At 51.6% G+C, this 16,419-nt stretch overlaps 1 long non-coding RNA gene across 2 annotated transcripts; it reads right to left on the minus strand.

Moving 5' to 3' along the window:
- Positions 1-11,293: 11,293 nt before the first annotated feature.
- LOC104864670 lies at positions 11,294-12,984 on the minus strand. 2 transcript variants are annotated; one of them, XR_780964.1, is made up of 3 exons: positions 12,911-12,984; positions 12,115-12,229; positions 11,294-11,501 (listed from the first exon to the last, which is right to left on the minus strand). It is a non-coding gene; the product is annotated as an uncharacterized LOC104864670 (long non-coding RNA). The 2 variants fall into 2 exon arrangements; XR_780965.1 differs by having other exon boundaries at positions 12,921-12,965.
- Between the last annotated feature and the right edge of the window lie 3,435 nt (positions 12,985-16,419).

The following is a 16,419-nucleotide window of genomic DNA, read 5'->3' on the forward strand; positions in this document are numbered from 1 at the left end:
AAAGTGTATGTGTGAAACTATGGGGATAATGCTGAACGTGCTGTAGGTATGGCAGGAACATGGAATGCCTGGTAAGGAAAGTGAACAGAACCAGCCCAAGAGAGAGGCCATATGGGCTGCAACTGACAAGGCCAGAAATGGGATCTCCTGCCCTCTCAAGATGATATCTCACTACCATGTGTCCTGAACACAGAAAATGGAGCTACAGGACTTAATGTTTGCCCCTGGGGTTTTAATCTTCCTCTAGTCCTATTCTTTTTAATCACCCTATTCCTCCCTTTTGGATTGGATATATTTATGCTATGCCATTGTATTTGAGGATGAAGTAACTGGTTTTTAAAATTTTTATGGGTGTAGGTTAAGAGTTTATTTTCTGTCTCAGGAGAATTTGGACTTGGACTTTTGAATAATGCTGGAACTATTGAGACTAGAGAGGGCATTCAGTTACATGTGGGACAGTTACATCATGTTAGACAGAATTGTGACTTTATTATTTGTATTTGGAGTGGAGGTATGGTTTACTGAAATGCGTTTGGCTGTCACCCTGGCGAGGGGTAGAATGTGACAGTTAAGCTGAATTGCCCATTTAACTAATGTGAGAGCTACTTATGGGATTAATAAAGTAATGGCGAGGTTGCTGATATTCTTAGTTTTGAGTGTGAAATGCCTTTCCCAAGAAGGACTGTATTCCATACATGTGATGAGTTCCTGAGGTGTTCCTGCACACGAAGCCAACAGGCTCTACCCACCACCTCTCCCCACACCTCTTCTCACCTCTATCCTCCGCCCCCATTCTGCCCCCAAGTGGACTGCTTCCTTAGCATCTACTCATCCCTTGCACTCCTCCAGTGCTGCTACACACTGTCCGTAAGCTGTACACTTGTGCAGTTCTGCATGTTTTGAGCCAAGCATCAGCCTCCTGCTGGGCCTACCTGCCACTGTCTCTCTCCTCTCCCTGTCTCCTCTCTCTCTCTCTCTCTCTCTCTCTCTCTCTCTCTGCATTCTTAACCAACTACCATGGCTTCTCTCTTGCTGCTTGCACCCTCCCTTTTGCTAATAACTCTGTAGTCATGGGGTCAAAGCCACATTCATTGTGGCCATGACCCTGGGACATCTGCTTTCTCCCTCTCCCTCCTGAGCTCCTAGACTCACTCTGCTACTTTTGGCCTCACTAACATTGCTCCCCAGCTGGACTCTCTGCACCCTCTCAGCACTCTTGGTGTGCCACTGCTCAGGGCCTTCACACTTGCTGACCCCTCTGTGTGCCATGCTCTTCCCCAACATCCACCCACTTCCTTCTCCATGTCTTGGATTCCTGTTACTTTCTCCTTGAGACCTTTAGGACTGAGATTTCAGTGGCGCCTTTCCTGTCTGCCTTCCTACCTCCAGAATGCTACTAGGGCACATTACTGAAGTGTGTGTGTGTGTGTGTGTGTGTGTGTGTGTGTGTGTGCAAAAGCCCATCTCCTGTACTCACCACACTACCTTCCTGTGCCTGGAAGATTACTTGGCACTCACTGTGCCTCAATACACTAGCACTTTTGAAGACAGCATGGTGTGTTCTGTAACTTGCCTTTCATTTTGCCTCAACATAGTTCTGCCTGCTGATTTGTGCGTCTGTGCCTCTCCACTCCCAGAATTCCCCAGTGTGACCCTTACCCTTTCCTGGTGGGTGGTCACTTGGGGTGTTTCCACTTGTTTCTGTGACCAGGAATGTTGCTTAAACTATTCTTGGCTGTTTCTCTAGGTGTACAAAGCTTCCAAAATTTTCCTCTTTGTGTTACTTTTTCATTTTAATTTTTTTATTCTATTAGTACATGTTTGCAGTTCATGCAGTTTGCAATCATTTCAGGGAGAGGTTACATATGCCTACCACAGCATGTTTCTTTTTATTTTTCAATTGGGTCTAGTTGTTCCCCCAAAGCCTTATTCAGTCAGAGGTAGCTGAATCTGGAATGTGTGATGCTGGTGTTAAGGGCATGAGAGTGAATGGTTTAGCACTGCACTAATCCCAGTAGTCTGATTAAGATAAAAGGGGCAGAAAGATGCTGTTAAACTCCGTTACCTTTGCTGCTTTGTACATACCATGTTCTTTCTCCTCTGTGATGCTTGTTTCCCATCCCAGCCTCAGATCCAACCAATTATGGACTGAAACCTCTATGAACTGTAAGCCAAATAAACCCTTTGCCCTCTAACTTTGGGTGTTGTGTATTTTGTCTCAGCAACAAGAGAAATTAACTAACAGAAATTAGGTACCAGGAGTGGGGTTGTTACTGTGACATTACCTGGCCATGTGGCTCTGGCTTGTGGGAAGGGGAAAAGGTAGGAAAGATTCAGAGATGTTGGCTGTAGAAATAGAGATGGAACTCGTTAGGCTGGAATGGGAGATTCTGATCAGAGCTCAGAAGACCAGAAAGCTGGTAAAGGTCAGGCTGGGAAGTTACTGCTGGGAAGAACTGCATTGGGTGCTAGGCTCCAAGCAGTGTGTGCTATGGCTTGGTAGAAAGTTTGTCTGCATTTTGCTCTGTCCAGAGACTTTGCCTGAGTCTGAGATTAAGGGCATTGAACCACTTAATCTCACAGAAGAAATTTCAAGGCAGTCTAATGTTGAGTCTGTGGCATAGCTGCTTCCACAGGCTTTTAGCCAGCTCTATGTTGAGAATCAAGAGCAAAATTCCCAGCAAAATGATTTAAAATGTTTTGAGTTTGGCCAGGAGGAATGCTTCAGTGAAGTTGTAGCCTGCAAAGATAGAGCAGTGGAGATCTTGATTGCTGAGAAGGAATGAGAGACTAGCAAAGATAGCGTTAGAGATTCACAAGTAGTGCAAGGACTCCATCCTTTGCGGCCTCAAATTGCCAAAATGAAAGGTTTTGCTTTGAGAAGAGAGGCCCAGGGCACCCTGTTCCAGAATGATGGCAGCCTAGAGAATTTGCCCCCTTAAATTGGATTTGGAATGTTTAGTGATTACCCTAGACCCTTACAGCCAAGAGAGAAGGAAGCCTGGCTACTGCTCCAGCTAGCAATGGACCTTGGTATCATCCATGTGGTGCTGGTTTTAGGCCCATGCAGAATGCAAGAGTTGTGGGGTCAGGAAGGCTTCTATCCAGATCTCAGAAGAAGGCCTGGGAGGCCAGGAGGGTGAGTACAAAGCCAAAGGTGCAGTGGAGACCACAGAAGTTTGGAGAAGCCAGGAACATGGATCATCTGAGGAAAATGGCAAGGAGGGAGCAGAGCCAGCCTGAAAGAGAAGCCATTGGAGCTACAACCACTGGAAGTGCTTTAAAGGTGGAGCCACTCAAGCCCTTTGGAACTCACAACTTGCCACAGACTGCCTCAGATGCTGCACATGGAACTACAGGACTTGATGTCTGCCCTGCTGGGTTTTGGACTTGCCTTGGTCACCTTCCTTTGCATCCCCCCATTTGTACCCTTTGGAATGGTAATGTCTATCTTGTGCTCCGAATGTAGGAAGTGTTTGACTTTCTTTTCATTTGTACAGGGGCTTGTAGCTAAGAGGTTGCCTTTAATCTCAGAGGAATCTTGGGACTTGGACATTTCAGCAGTGGTGAAACTGTTAGGATTTTGACAACTCTTGGAGATGGACTAAATCTCTTTTGCATAAAGGGATGTGCATGAGTCTTTGTGGGGCCAGGGGCAGAATGTTGTGGCTTGGATCTGGATGTCCTCCCAAAGCCTCGTTGGGTCAGAAGTGGCTAAATCTGGAGTGTGTGATTTTGAGTTTAAGCGTGTATGGCTACTAAAACCACTACACTGAATGATTGCATTGGCACTGCCCTAATCCCAATAGTCTGAATGGGATAAAAGGGGCAGAAAGATGAGATGAAGTTCTTGCTGGCTGCCTTTGCTACCCTGTGCACTCGATGTTGTTTCTCCTCTGCAAGGGCCGTTTTCCATCCCTCTCTTGGAGCCAGAAAACTATGGACTGAAACCTCTATGAACTGTAAGCCGAATGAAGCCCTTTCCCAATAACTGTAGGTGTCAGGTATTTTGTCTCAGAAATGAGAGAAAAGTAACTAAGACACTACACTCCTGCTTATGTCCATTGACTGATGGGTCTCACGGGTCTCTGCTAAAGTTGGGTCTGGAGTCTCCCCTAACATCGTATGCTAGAGGCTGGTGGAGCATTTAGGAGGTGGCCCATTGCTGGAAGTTAGATTACTGGGGGCATGCCCTTGAAGGGGGCACTGGGACCCCAGCCCTCCTTTGAGGTGAGCAGCATCCTTTATCATGTGCTCCAACCTGGGTGTCCAAGGCAACAGTGCCAACAGACCATGGACTGAGAGCTCTGAAACTGTGAGCTGGAATTAACTCTCCTCGTTTCCAGTTGCTATGTGTGTGGTATTTAGTCACAGTGATGCTTGGCTGACGGACACAACCTCCATCTCTTTCCACCCCCTACCTTTGCCTGGTTGTGCTGTTAACACCAAACGCTGCACCTCACCGGCCATCATCCCTTCCCGGAGAGAGTCAGGCCTGCCTTAGAAGCTGGGAGCAGCCCAGGCTGGGCCTAGATCTGTCTCCTCCTGTGTGTGCTCCGCTTTGCTTCCCAGGGGTACATTACAGAATCCTTGAGAAGGATGATGGTTTCCAAGGCTTTCAGACTTCTTGAGTTGATTCCCCAAAGCCCTTAGTGAGAGTGTTTGTTATCAGAACAGCTCCAGCACGTTTCACAATTTTCATGCCCCTGGCACCTTCAATTGTCTTCATCAATTCCGCTTACTGAGTTCGCCTCTTCAGGGAGTGATTCCCTCTCTCCACTCAAGCTCCCCCTCCCTGTTCCCTGTCTCAAAGCGCTCTCCACCTACCTCTCTACAGCCCATCATGGTGAAGCTGGATGGAAGGAGCAGGACTCACATGTGACCGGCAGCCTGCGGAGAACCCTCCCTGCCTGGGTTCCCGGGCACTTGTGCACTCCTTGTTGGAAGTGACACCAAGCTGGCCATACTCCGCAGATCCAGCACGCCAGCTATAATTCAGGGACATCTGTCAGATTTATTGACTGGTTTGGGAGACAATCTAGGGAAACATTTTCTGCTCCAAATCATCTTAAGCTTTGGGAAGTGACATCCAATTTTATAAGTGCATTCAAGAATGCTCACAACTTCCAATCGTGGAAACAGAAAGCCAGCAACAGCACAGTGTCTTCGCCCATGTGCCAGGCTATTGACTGAACTGCGGTTAAGCGAGAGGTGCTGATGAAGGCCTGTCAGGGTGCAATTCATTTTCCAGCTAGCATGGGGCTGATGAAACTCCCTCAGCTGTTGTACATCCCTGTCCCTGTCACCTCCAGGCTGTAGTCCTTGAGGGCTGCTCAAGCCCATCTAGATGCTTCCATTTCAGCCAGGAGAAAGACGGGGAGAGAGACAAGGACACAATACAACCTCTGAACACCTTGTGCACCCTCATGGCTCCCCTTGCTTTGAGCTGGGAGTCTGTCAGCTCCAGGCAACCTGCTGTCCTTCTGCAGAGGGAGGGAAGACTTCCTGCTGCCACAGACCACAGTGCAGCTGTGCAGGTCAGGGCCCTGTCACCTGCACTCTGTAGACTGAGGGCCGCATGGTCCAGGCTCCAACCTGGCTGTCTTGTGCTTGCCAAGTGCCACATCTGGACCTCCTGAGTCACAGAAACAAAACAGTCTGCTGTTGGTGTGACCCTCCCTGACCTTCATGAGTGCCCAGAAGAGAAGGCGTCTTCCTAATGTTATCCACCAGCTCTCACATGGCCTGGCGCCCGCCCTCTGCTGAGCAGCCATGCGTAGAAGGCTGAAGCTAAGACACTTCCTGTTTCCCAGCATCCTCTGCTCATGCCAAACCTGTACAATGGTGAGTTCTAGAACCTCTCTCTTAGATTTTTGAGATCATAGCTGAGAAAATAGCCATCAATTTTTATTCTCCCCTGCAAACATCCTGTCTAACGTTCTCTAATAAGGATTCAGTGTGTACTTTGAAGCAGAAGGGTTTTTTTTTACACAGCTTTCACTACTTGGCTGTGGACAGGGGACTGATGGGTACATTGCTGCATCTTCATGAGTATGGGACCAGACGGGATGGGACCTTTCCTTCTTGGACTCATTTTGGGGATAGAGTCAAAAGTGTGAGGCATGACTTTTGCCTCAGGTGTTAGATTGGAGTCCAGTGTGAGTTCACATTTTGCCTCAACCTAAGCTGTGTGTCCTTGGGAAAGTCATTTCACTGTCTGACCTCAGCTTCCACATCCTCAAAATGGGCATGATAACAACACGGTGCTCCTGGTCTGGGATGTAGTTCCACGGCCACAGAAGCTTGGTGAGTGGAGAACTCTGTTGGTGACCCTCAGCTACAGCACAGCACAGAATGAAATGCACAGGACATGAATGTCAGCCTTCACGAGGCCTTCGCAGAGTGGCATTGGAGCCCATGGGCTGCCCACTTCCCAGACCTCCTCCCATGACTTCCACAGCAGAAGGCAGAGCAATGCTGTCTCTATGCCCATGTAGGGCAGTGACAGGAATGTGTTTGGGGCCCCTCCTATTACTTGGTGCCCAGTGGGCCCCTAGTTCTCCTCCCGCCATGCAGCAAAGAGCTACAGTGCCTAGTCCACACAGGCAGGAAGCTCTGCCACAATCCAGTCACACTGTCCTAGGCCAGGGACACCTGTCCTGGCCCGGTATGCAACCCCTGTCTCAGGTTTCTGTCTCTGAGGTTTGATGTCTGGACCTAGAACTTTGTCTTTGGTTTGGGGGGACAGGGTCACTGTGTAGCTCAGGATGGCCTTGAACTTGTGATCCCAGCCTGAGCTTCAGGCCATTGCCCATTGCATTTGTGAAGCCCCGAGTCCCTGCTTCTTAGAGGCCTGCTCCTCGTGGGCCCCACACCTGTGCTTGCATCCTGACTCTCCACTCTCCAGTGATCAAGGGGCGCCTTCCCTGCCTGATTACTCCTGCTGAAAGGAGGCCGGCCATGGGGTGGTGAGGACAAATGCATCTGGAGGTGTCTGTCTCCTGCCTGCTTGCATTGGCTGTTGCCAGAAGAGGTGTAGGAAGGACAGATAGAGAAAGAGATAAATGTTGAGGTTAAAGGTAGCTTAATGAAGCCAGGGTCTCTGCTCACACAGTTTCACTTTAGAATAAGACTCAGAGTTCCAGAGCAATATCAGATGGCTTCATGGTCAAGAGCACACAGGCTGGATTAGACAGCCTGCTACCAACCCAGTCACTTTGGACCAGTCAATCAGCAACCCTTGGATGAGTGTTCACACCTGCAGAGCTGGGGGCAATAGTGACACCTCCTCCCTTCCGGTGAGGAGTCAAGAAGATGGTGTACATGTGGCAACCTGTGGACGCTGATGAATACGGACGACTGTGCCATTGTCACCGTGGGAAAATGCCAGGGCTCAGCACTCACCTGGCTCTGTGGGTGTTGGCCGCCATGCTGCTGTGACAGGGTGCCCTTCCTCAGGCTGGAAGTCACAGATGCAGGTGTCCCAGGGCTGGTCCCTCCCAGGGGCCCCACTCTGTGGCTTATAGGCAATGTCACTTTCTGTCTTCAGATCAGCTCCCCTCTGAGTCTGTGTCTGAAATCACCCCTCTTATAAGAGCTCCAGGTGAGCTGGATTACAGAACACCCCAAAGGCCCCACTTTAACTCTGTTTCTTTGATAAAGACCCTGTATTCCACTTGTATCCTGAGGCATGGGGTGGCCAGGGCACTCCAGGGAAGGAGTCAGCAATTCTGTCCACATCAGGCCACTGAGATTTCACTTGGTTTAACAAGTTGAGCCTTTTCCCCTTGATGCCATTATGTGGTTTTTTTTTCCTTTACTTTGTCAAGAAAGAAATTTAAAAGCAACAACTTAGGGGTTTCCCCATCCTTATACAGATACGACTTTCTTTCAGGTGTGAATGAAGCAAAATGGCAGGAAATGGGATCTGCAGCACTACAGATGAAAAGAGTAAGGAGCTCTAATGTTCACTTTGGTCCCAGTGTGTCACTGAACTTGGGGAGTAGACTGCCACAGTTCGGGTTCTTAGTGTCCCAGGCACAGGGACAGGCGGCCCTGCAGCCCGAAACATGCCCCATTCGCTGGGATGCTAGGCTTCACTGCGCCCGAATTGGTTATTGGGTATTGATTTAAAGCACAGGCACATAGACCACAATGGAACCTCTGAGGACCCATTGTAAAAACTCAGATTATTTATCCCAGAAAAATGAACATTTAAATGGTGAGGAGAGAGTTGGAGCCATTGCATGTTCAAGTTCTAGAACGGTAACTGTCTGCCTGGCCTGCCAGGGAGGCAGGATTGGGTAAAGGGAGGCCCTGGGGGCCCAGGAGTGGGGCTGCGGTGGCCCACATCCTGTCTCTGCTCAGTGAACCAGCAGAGAGATAGGCCCGCTAAGGCGGGGCAGCACCCAGGGGTGTGGATTTATTTGCACCAATTTGAACCTTCTCATCGATTTCCATCATGAGAGGGAGTGCATGTCTCTCCAAGGAAGAGAGACGGCTCCAGAACGATCGTTACACTTGCCAGCATGGTAAATACACATACACAGCAACTGAGCAAGAAGTTAAGTCATCGGGACAAAACCTTCATCAGATATTCGGGGCCCTGGTGAGAAGAGCCTTCTCCCTCCAGCCGTGGGGCATGTCCCACCATGGCCAGTTCCTAGGCCACAGTCCCTGCCACACCCAACTCCCTCCCTCAGCTCAGAGGTCCGCATTTGGGGCAGTGCTATGGGTCCCCCATGGTGGTGCCTGGAATGGCGAAGAATTGCCCTTGAGCTAGCCAGCCTGTTTTATAGTTTTGCACACAGCATGCTCAAAGAAGGGGCCTACTGGCTTCCAGATACCATCCCCCAAGAACAGGGAGCAGGAAGCAGGTGAGTGGCACTTCTGTGTCCAGACTTGACTGCTGGTGGAAGCTTCTGGGCCATCCACAGTGATGTGGCAGGGATGGGTGTGAAACAATGGCAGGGGTCCAAAGACTTTGGTGACAACAGCAAGAAGGAGGTGAGAGCAGAATATTGTGATACATGAGATCAGGACCCCGGAGATGACACTCCTGCATCAGAGGCCCAGTGTGAGGCAGGAAGTGCCGGTGTGTCAGATTCTTCACACAGAGATGCCTGCAGATTCCAGGTGCCTGGTGGTGGTGTAGTGCAGGAAGTGGGCACTAGGAAGGGGGCCGAGGTGGTGGCCAGAGGTGTGTGGCCAGCAGGGGGCAGGGGAATCTGCTCTGGACTCCACCTTCCCCCACATTGCTTTTCTGCACTGTCCTTGGCAAAGGAAAATGGGCTTGGATCCCTGCATGTGTAGCTTCCTCCAGTCCCCCAGATTCCTTAGGAAGAAGTCCAGCTTCATGCACAAGTGATTCTGAGTCTTGGGGCCCCTGTCCTGGGCATGGGGCCATTGGAAGAGCGAGGGCTGCTTCTGCCTTGAGTGCTGCTGGGCTCCAGACTGCAGGGGCCTGAAGCATGCGATGGCAGAGGGAGTTCGTCCTCCTGTCCACCCCACAGCCCCGGCTGGCTGTCACTTCTTCCCAAGTCCCCGTGCTCTCTGTGATCAGGGCAAGGTGATCCCCAAAGTGTCACAGATGGTCCCCGCCCTGCTCCTGTGTCTTCTGGTCCCCTCTTCCCCTACCTGAGAGCTTCACCTTCCTCCTAGCCTGCCGCCCTTGCCTGTTTCGCCCCTGTACCCCCATTTACCCAACATGCCCCCCAGAGTCGTGGCCAGGTGGCATTTGTGTGCACAGTCACTGGTGTCCCATTGGTGTCTGGGACCCCACAGGGGTTTACCTGCAGCCCGTGGAGGGTGGAGCCAGTTCAGCCCTGTCTCTGCCCCAGAACTCTCATCGGGTCCAGCTGAGGGGAGTCCCACCGGGAGGCCCCAGATGGACCCAGACTGTGTTGCCCCCACGTCTGTCCCAGGGGAGACTGTGGGAGAGGAATTCCCCTTCAGGAGCCCAGCCCCGCCTGTCTAGCTATTCACCCCAGGCTGTCACAACAACCAGGGGGTGTGGGAGTGATGGGACTGGGGAGGGAAGGGGGCTTGGCACACTGGGTTGTGTGGAACTGCCCTACCTAGGAAGGCTGTGAGGACCCTGGGGACGCACTGTCCCCGAAGGACTTCAAAGATGTGCTCTGGGCAGGGTGCATCTGGGCCAGGGGAGGCGGTGGGGAGCGTGGAGGGCTTGTGGGGCCTCTGCAAGGTTTCTAGGTCTGGGTGATTGTCAAACAGTGGCCCCAGGGCACCCTCTGTGGGTTTCCTCTGCTGTGCCTATGGCACAGTTTCAATGGGGTGGGGAGGGTGGGGTGCGGAGGGAGCCAGCACCAGCTGGGCCAGTGCGGGAAGAGCCACTCTTGGGTCCAGAATGTAGAGATCTTGCCGATAGTAAGCTAGTGCATGTGTGGGTGTGTGTACACATATGCATATTCATATTTGTCTACTCACCATGCACACTCGCAAACACAGGCACACATCCACGTTCCTCCATTCACCCACCTAGAATCATACATGTAGACATATTCATGTGGCAATGTAGCCATCCATTCATAGGTCCACATAGACTCACATACACACATACATACACACACACATACACACACACCCTCGCATGTCCATCCACCTGCCCTCCAAGACAGGCATTACACAAGTTTGCAGGACATCCATCCGCTCATGGGTCCTCGTGGATACCACACACCTGTGCGCACGCGCGCGTGCACACACACACACACACACACACACACATGCACAGCTACACTGATGCCACCCACGTGGCCCCTTGGGCATCCAGCAGGACCCGAGCAGAGCGTGGTTCTCAGCAGCTCACTCATGACTGCCCGACTGAGCATGGGAGGCTGCAGCCCCTGCCACCCTGCACGTGGTTTAGCTGCTCAAAAAGGAACCACACCCCGTTCTCCTGAGGGCTCCATTGGGTGTCACAGGTGCAGAGAGGCCGGGCAGCTGCTAGAATATGGGCGCCCTGAGGCTGCTACAAAACTCTGTGCTTCTGAAGCGCATCTATGCTGGGGTTTTTACCTCTGGTAATGAGCAGCCTGCACGTCGGAAGGGAAGGACGGGGATTGCACACACCTGCTAGCAGCAGTCCTACTGTGAGCAATTACACTTCTGAGGCGGGAACAGCAGCTTCATCATCAGGGCAGTCAAATCCTCAGCTTTGATGTCCCCAGCATTCAGAACAACAGAAAGTGCTTTGGGAAGCAACTGGAAGCCCCCACAGCCTGAGTCTGCCAGCTCCACCTCCCGGGGAGCCATGAGACGGAGTCAATTGGCCTTAATAAAGCTGTTTAACATTAATTTAAGGTGGAATCGGGCCAGGTTTGAGAAAATGAAGAAAAATATACTGAGTGGGCCCATGGAGCCTGGTCCTGGTGATGCCCACAGCCACAGTCAGAAGTCCCAGGAGGCCCTCACACCTGCAGATCGCTGAACACTCCGGTTGTTTCCATGAAGTTTGACCTTTCAGGCTGCTACTGTAGAAGTCGCTGTTATTGAGATGTTTTATGGGAGTTAGTTGATGATAATAAAAACCTTCTGAATATTTTGAAAACCTTCTTTCTCACGTGGGAAGCGACATTTTCAGACATGAAGCCAATGGTTGCCCCGGGCACTGAGTTGTAGATGCTCGGGCTGCACCTGGCTGTTCTTTCTCCATCTCCTACACCACGAGGACCTGGCCGGAAAGCCCACCTCCCCTGAATTGAGCTCCCAAGAGTTGTTGGGGTTTAGAAACTGCCATATTCTCTGAGGCAGGAAGGACCCATTGACAGAAAGTCTCCGTAGCCAGTGTTTGGTCGTAAACGAGACCTTGCTATTAAAAGTGTGCTCAGTATGAGGTGTGACTGAAACAGCAGTGAATGCTTAAACTAAAACAAATGTATTCCAGTAAAAGATGCATTCAGGATGCTCCCCCTCACTTCAAGTGCACTTATCCCAGTATTCTTTCTGCAGCAGCTGTGGAGCCCTCTTTCATGAATTCTTTACGAGGTGTGATTAAAAAAAAAAAACAAACCCACAGTGACTGCTGCTGCCAAGTGCTGCCCACTGGAAAGGCAGCTCATCCAAACACGATGCTGCATCCTCCCCCTCCTTACTCACCAGATCTGGGACCACACAACTCCTAGGTCTTCCCCAGTGTCAACGTGATTATGAAAGGTCAATGTTTGGAGCCAGTGGAGTCACGGAGGCAGCCAAGACCGCACCACTAGAGACACTGAGGGAAGAGAAGGTCCAGAACTGCTTCCAAAGGGGCAGGAGTAATGGGACAAGAGTGTCCCAAGCGAAGGGGACGGTTTTGAGGGGGGTTCCAGGCAATGTGTTCTTTACCATAATAAATTTGTTTCAATTTCAACAGTGCATTTTGGTCACCCTGCACCTAGAGGGAACCTAGTGATCGGCTTCCAGTACCTGGTGACCCCACATCTGCTGGGTTGGGCTGGAAGGTTCTAGAGAGCAGTGAATTGGAGCACAAGGTCCCCACCAAGTTTAGCCCAGAGCTTGGGTAACTGAAGACCAGGTATTTCTCCCAGCTGTCCAAATCCACACACTCTCTGGAGGAACCTGGGGCTTGGCTTGCTCCTCATACTGTGCAAAGGTGCCGCCTCAGTTTCCCTCCTTCAGCTGGCATTGTGTCCCCTGAACCCCACAGATCTGGTGGGCTGGAGTGGGCCGGCTGATCTGCCTGCCTTTGCGTGAGGATGATGATCTTGGAGAGGACAAGCAGGACAATGTGAGGGCCATGACTGCCAGTGGTGGCACTGAGGAGGCCACCGCTGAATGGAGCCTTTCTGTCTCTACAAACACCTGCTTCCTCCTGCCAGCCACCCTGCTTGTCCTCTCCTCCCCAACCTTCATGATGGCCCCTTTGCAAAGGCTTCTTCCCAATGTTACCGACCTGCTCTCACCTGGCCTGGTGCCCTCCTTCTGCTGGGCAGCCATGGGTAGAAGGCTGAAGCTAAGACACTTCCTGCTTCCCAGAATCCTCCACTCGTGCCAAGCTTGGGCATTCTGAGTGCCGGAACCTCTCCAATGTGGATGACAATGGACAATTCACAAAGGTACACTCTATCCCTCTCTGAGACCACAGGGGGTCAACAGGCAGCAGACTGGATTGGGTATGGCTGCTTGTAGGGCACTGTTTCTGCTGAGAAGGGAGCTGTGAGAAGAGCCCTGAGGACAGAGGGATCCACTGTGGAATCACTGTAGCCCCGGGGAGCAGCTTGTGCAAAGGCCCTGGAATGATGAAGTCCTACATGTGTGAGGAGAAGCAAGGGAATGAGTGGGGCTGAGAGGTGTGAGCAATGGACTTCCTCTTTACTGAGGTAGAAAAAGCAGCCAGAACCTCCACCCTGAAAAGTGTGGGCCACTTCTACCACAAGGAGCCACAGGAGTGTCCTGAGTGGAGGGAAGTGCTACAGAAGAGTCCCTGTGCCTCACTGGTGAGAGAGCCTGGGGAGGCAGATGTGGACACACAGCCAGGCAAACCAGGCAGGGTTGGCTTGGGCAATGGGGTGGGTGAGGGTTCCCGGGGTCTGGGTGCAGGTTCTGCGCCACATCTGATGATGGGCTGGCTATGGGTGGAGGACAGGTGGTTCAAAGGTGGTTTCTGTCTGGAAATCCAGAAAAATGGTGCTGCCAACAAGCTGGGAGGGAAGCGGAGGGAGGTGGGGAACGTGGCTGTTGGGGATGCAGGAAGCCGGATGTCACTGGCTGTCCTCACAATGTCCTGGAGTTAGGTGCGCTGTGCTTGGCTTTGACAGTCGCAACAAGCAAGACAGAGGGAAGTGGCAGCCAAAGCACAGGGGCCCTGTGGTCTTGGCTCCTGGCACTGGTGGCCTTGCAGAGCAGCTTCCCAGCAGTGTGGGGGACCTGAGTGCACCCCAGCACGCGGGATGTGACAGGCCAGGGGCTGCTCCTGGCTACACTGCCACACTCTCCGCCTCCATCCTGAGACTCCCTCACAGCTGCAGTGGCTGAGGTCAGAGAGGCAGCCTGCAAGGACCTCTTACCTCCCTGGGTGCAGGGGACACCACAGCCCAATGCAGCTGCCATGCCAGCTTCCTGAGCCAGGGAAACTACAGGAAGGAAGCAAGGGCTGTGAACACTGCCGTGCTTGGAGTCTTTTCTTACTCCGTGGTTACAGTGGTGCTACTCGCAATAGCTCAGCTCTGGAAGCACCCGACACGCGCTGGCAGGCAGGGGTAAAGGAACCATGGCAAGCATGCAGCAGAGTATTATTCAGCTACAAAGAAGAGTGAAATCAGGTCGTTGGCAGGAAAAGGATGAAACTTGAGAACGTCTGGCCAAGAAAAATAAGTCAGATGGAGAAAAGTAGCTATTGAGTGCTTTCTCTTCTAGGAGAAACCCAAAATATAAATAAATACATGTGTATGATAAAGAAGAGGTGGTAGGAAAAAGAAGGCAGACAGGGAAGGGAGAGGGGAAGGCAAGCGGTAAGGAAGAAGGGGTGAAGGGAGTGAAAATCAGTGAGGTGCATTGCAGCACACCCAGTTCCCCCAGTGTGCACTCCTATTCTGTTTGGGGAATATATACCCTGATGTCCCAGGAAGGTGCCCCAGGAAGAGGGCAGGACGCAGTCTGGGGGTGATGCCTTTCTTCAGAAGACCAAGGGTGGCAGCCTTCCAGGCACACTGCAACCAAGGACACTCAGAGCACCCGGGAGCCCTAGCCACACTGTGGCGGATCCACTCTGGGAGGTGCAGGGCTGACTGGCCAGGTACCTGAAAGCTGCCCTCTCCCTCAGGGCTGCGCAGAGCACATGGCTGCAAATTAGCTCTGCACAGAAAGCTGAGCATATGGATCGGGAGATAAAGCTCCCTGTGAATAAGGCAGTCCTCGGCTGCAAGCCCTGCAGATGGGGCCTCCTCTCTCTTCCTCTCCTGCCCTTCCAGCCAGCGCACTCGATGGTTATTTGCAAGGGGATTTTTATTGTAATCTTGGAGTTTTTCCTATTTGTCTTCCAAGCTGCAAAGGGCAGATGCTCTCAACATCAGCACTGACTGCCCAAGCCAGTGCTTTCTGGCTTCTCTCCTGGATTCCAAAAAGTGTGGCTTGGTTACCACGCCAGCTCATTTTGTTGCTCCCTGGGGCTACAGATTTTCTCACTGATGGAATATTCATAAATGACAGGAGAAGAGCCGCTGCCCTCTCTAATTGCTCAGCATGGGGGGAACTTCTCCTGCTACTCCCCCTGTATCCAGGAAGCAACAGTCACAGACCACAGATCCACTGTCTCTGGCCCCGATGTGGGAAGGGAAGCACAGTGTGACCAGTCCCTTGAGTTCCAGACACCTTTAATTCTCTAAAGGCTCATGCCAGGGAGGTGACACCCAAGCCCCTTGTCATCCTTCCTCTTGTCCAGGAGTGAAGAAAGCAGCCCCTTCTAATCCTTGTCTTTTTGGTCAGCAAAGGTACAGGTGTGACAAAGTACAAAGGCCACGTGCCCAGTTTCCCTGCAAGATGAGGGCGTTCTGTCCTTTGCGGAAGGAACACAATTTTCCTAGCTTGGCGGCTTCCGGGAAGGGCATTTGTGCAATGGTGGAACTAATGGGTAATAAAATGAAAACCTGGATTACGTCGAGTTTATAGGGGAAGTTATTGCATGCAGAGTAGAGCTGTTTGTCTTCTAAAGGTCTATCTCTGGCTGGCTTTAGCATAGAAGAATCAGGCATGAGTTCAGAATGTCTTGTGCAGAGGGTCTCACTGGGCGTCAGAGCAAGCCCATTTTTTATTAACACGTTCGCAGACACTCACCCATCTTGTTCCAAAGCAGCCAATTCAACTACCACCAGCCCCCGGGCGCTGTCCGCGGTGCTGGAGGAGCCGCGGAAACCACAACACCCAGGTCCCAGTTTGGGCGCCTCCAGTGAGTCCCGGCGTCTTACAGCATTCTGAGCTCAGCTTGTGGGGGGCCGGGGACCCCCAGACACTGCTGGCGGGCACGTGAATTAGTGCAGCCACTGTGGAAGCAGAGGGAAGTTGCTCAAAAACTAGGAATGGAGCTACCACCTGCCGCAGCCCACTTCCAGCGTATGTCCGAAGGAAAGGACGTGACCTACTTCCCTTGTCAAGAATGGACTTTCGCTTCTTCTGGAGGAAATGCTCAAGTCCGTTTCCAAGTAGCAGCAATGGGTGTGGAAGTCAGCACCTCTGTCTTCGACCCCATCTGTCACGCAGAGCGCAGTCCTGCAACCACACTGTGTGCATACACAGTAAATAACCAGCCAGAGACTCAGCGTCCCGGGGATCTGTTTTCACATTGTGTAAAAAATTCATAGGACTGATGTTCCTAAACAAAGTGTGTTAAGTGTTTTGGACACACTTTAAATGAGATTATTATAGACTGAGAAACTGTTCCTGCCTTAATTAGAAAAAATCCTGGTG

Source organism: Fukomys damarensis, unplaced genomic scaffold (genome assembly GCF_012274545.1).
Source record: "Fukomys damarensis isolate Sample0158 unplaced genomic scaffold, DMR_v1.0_HiC HiC_scaffold_23, whole genome shotgun sequence".
Classification (NCBI taxonomy): Eukaryota; Metazoa; Chordata; class Mammalia; order Rodentia; family Bathyergidae; genus Fukomys; species Fukomys damarensis.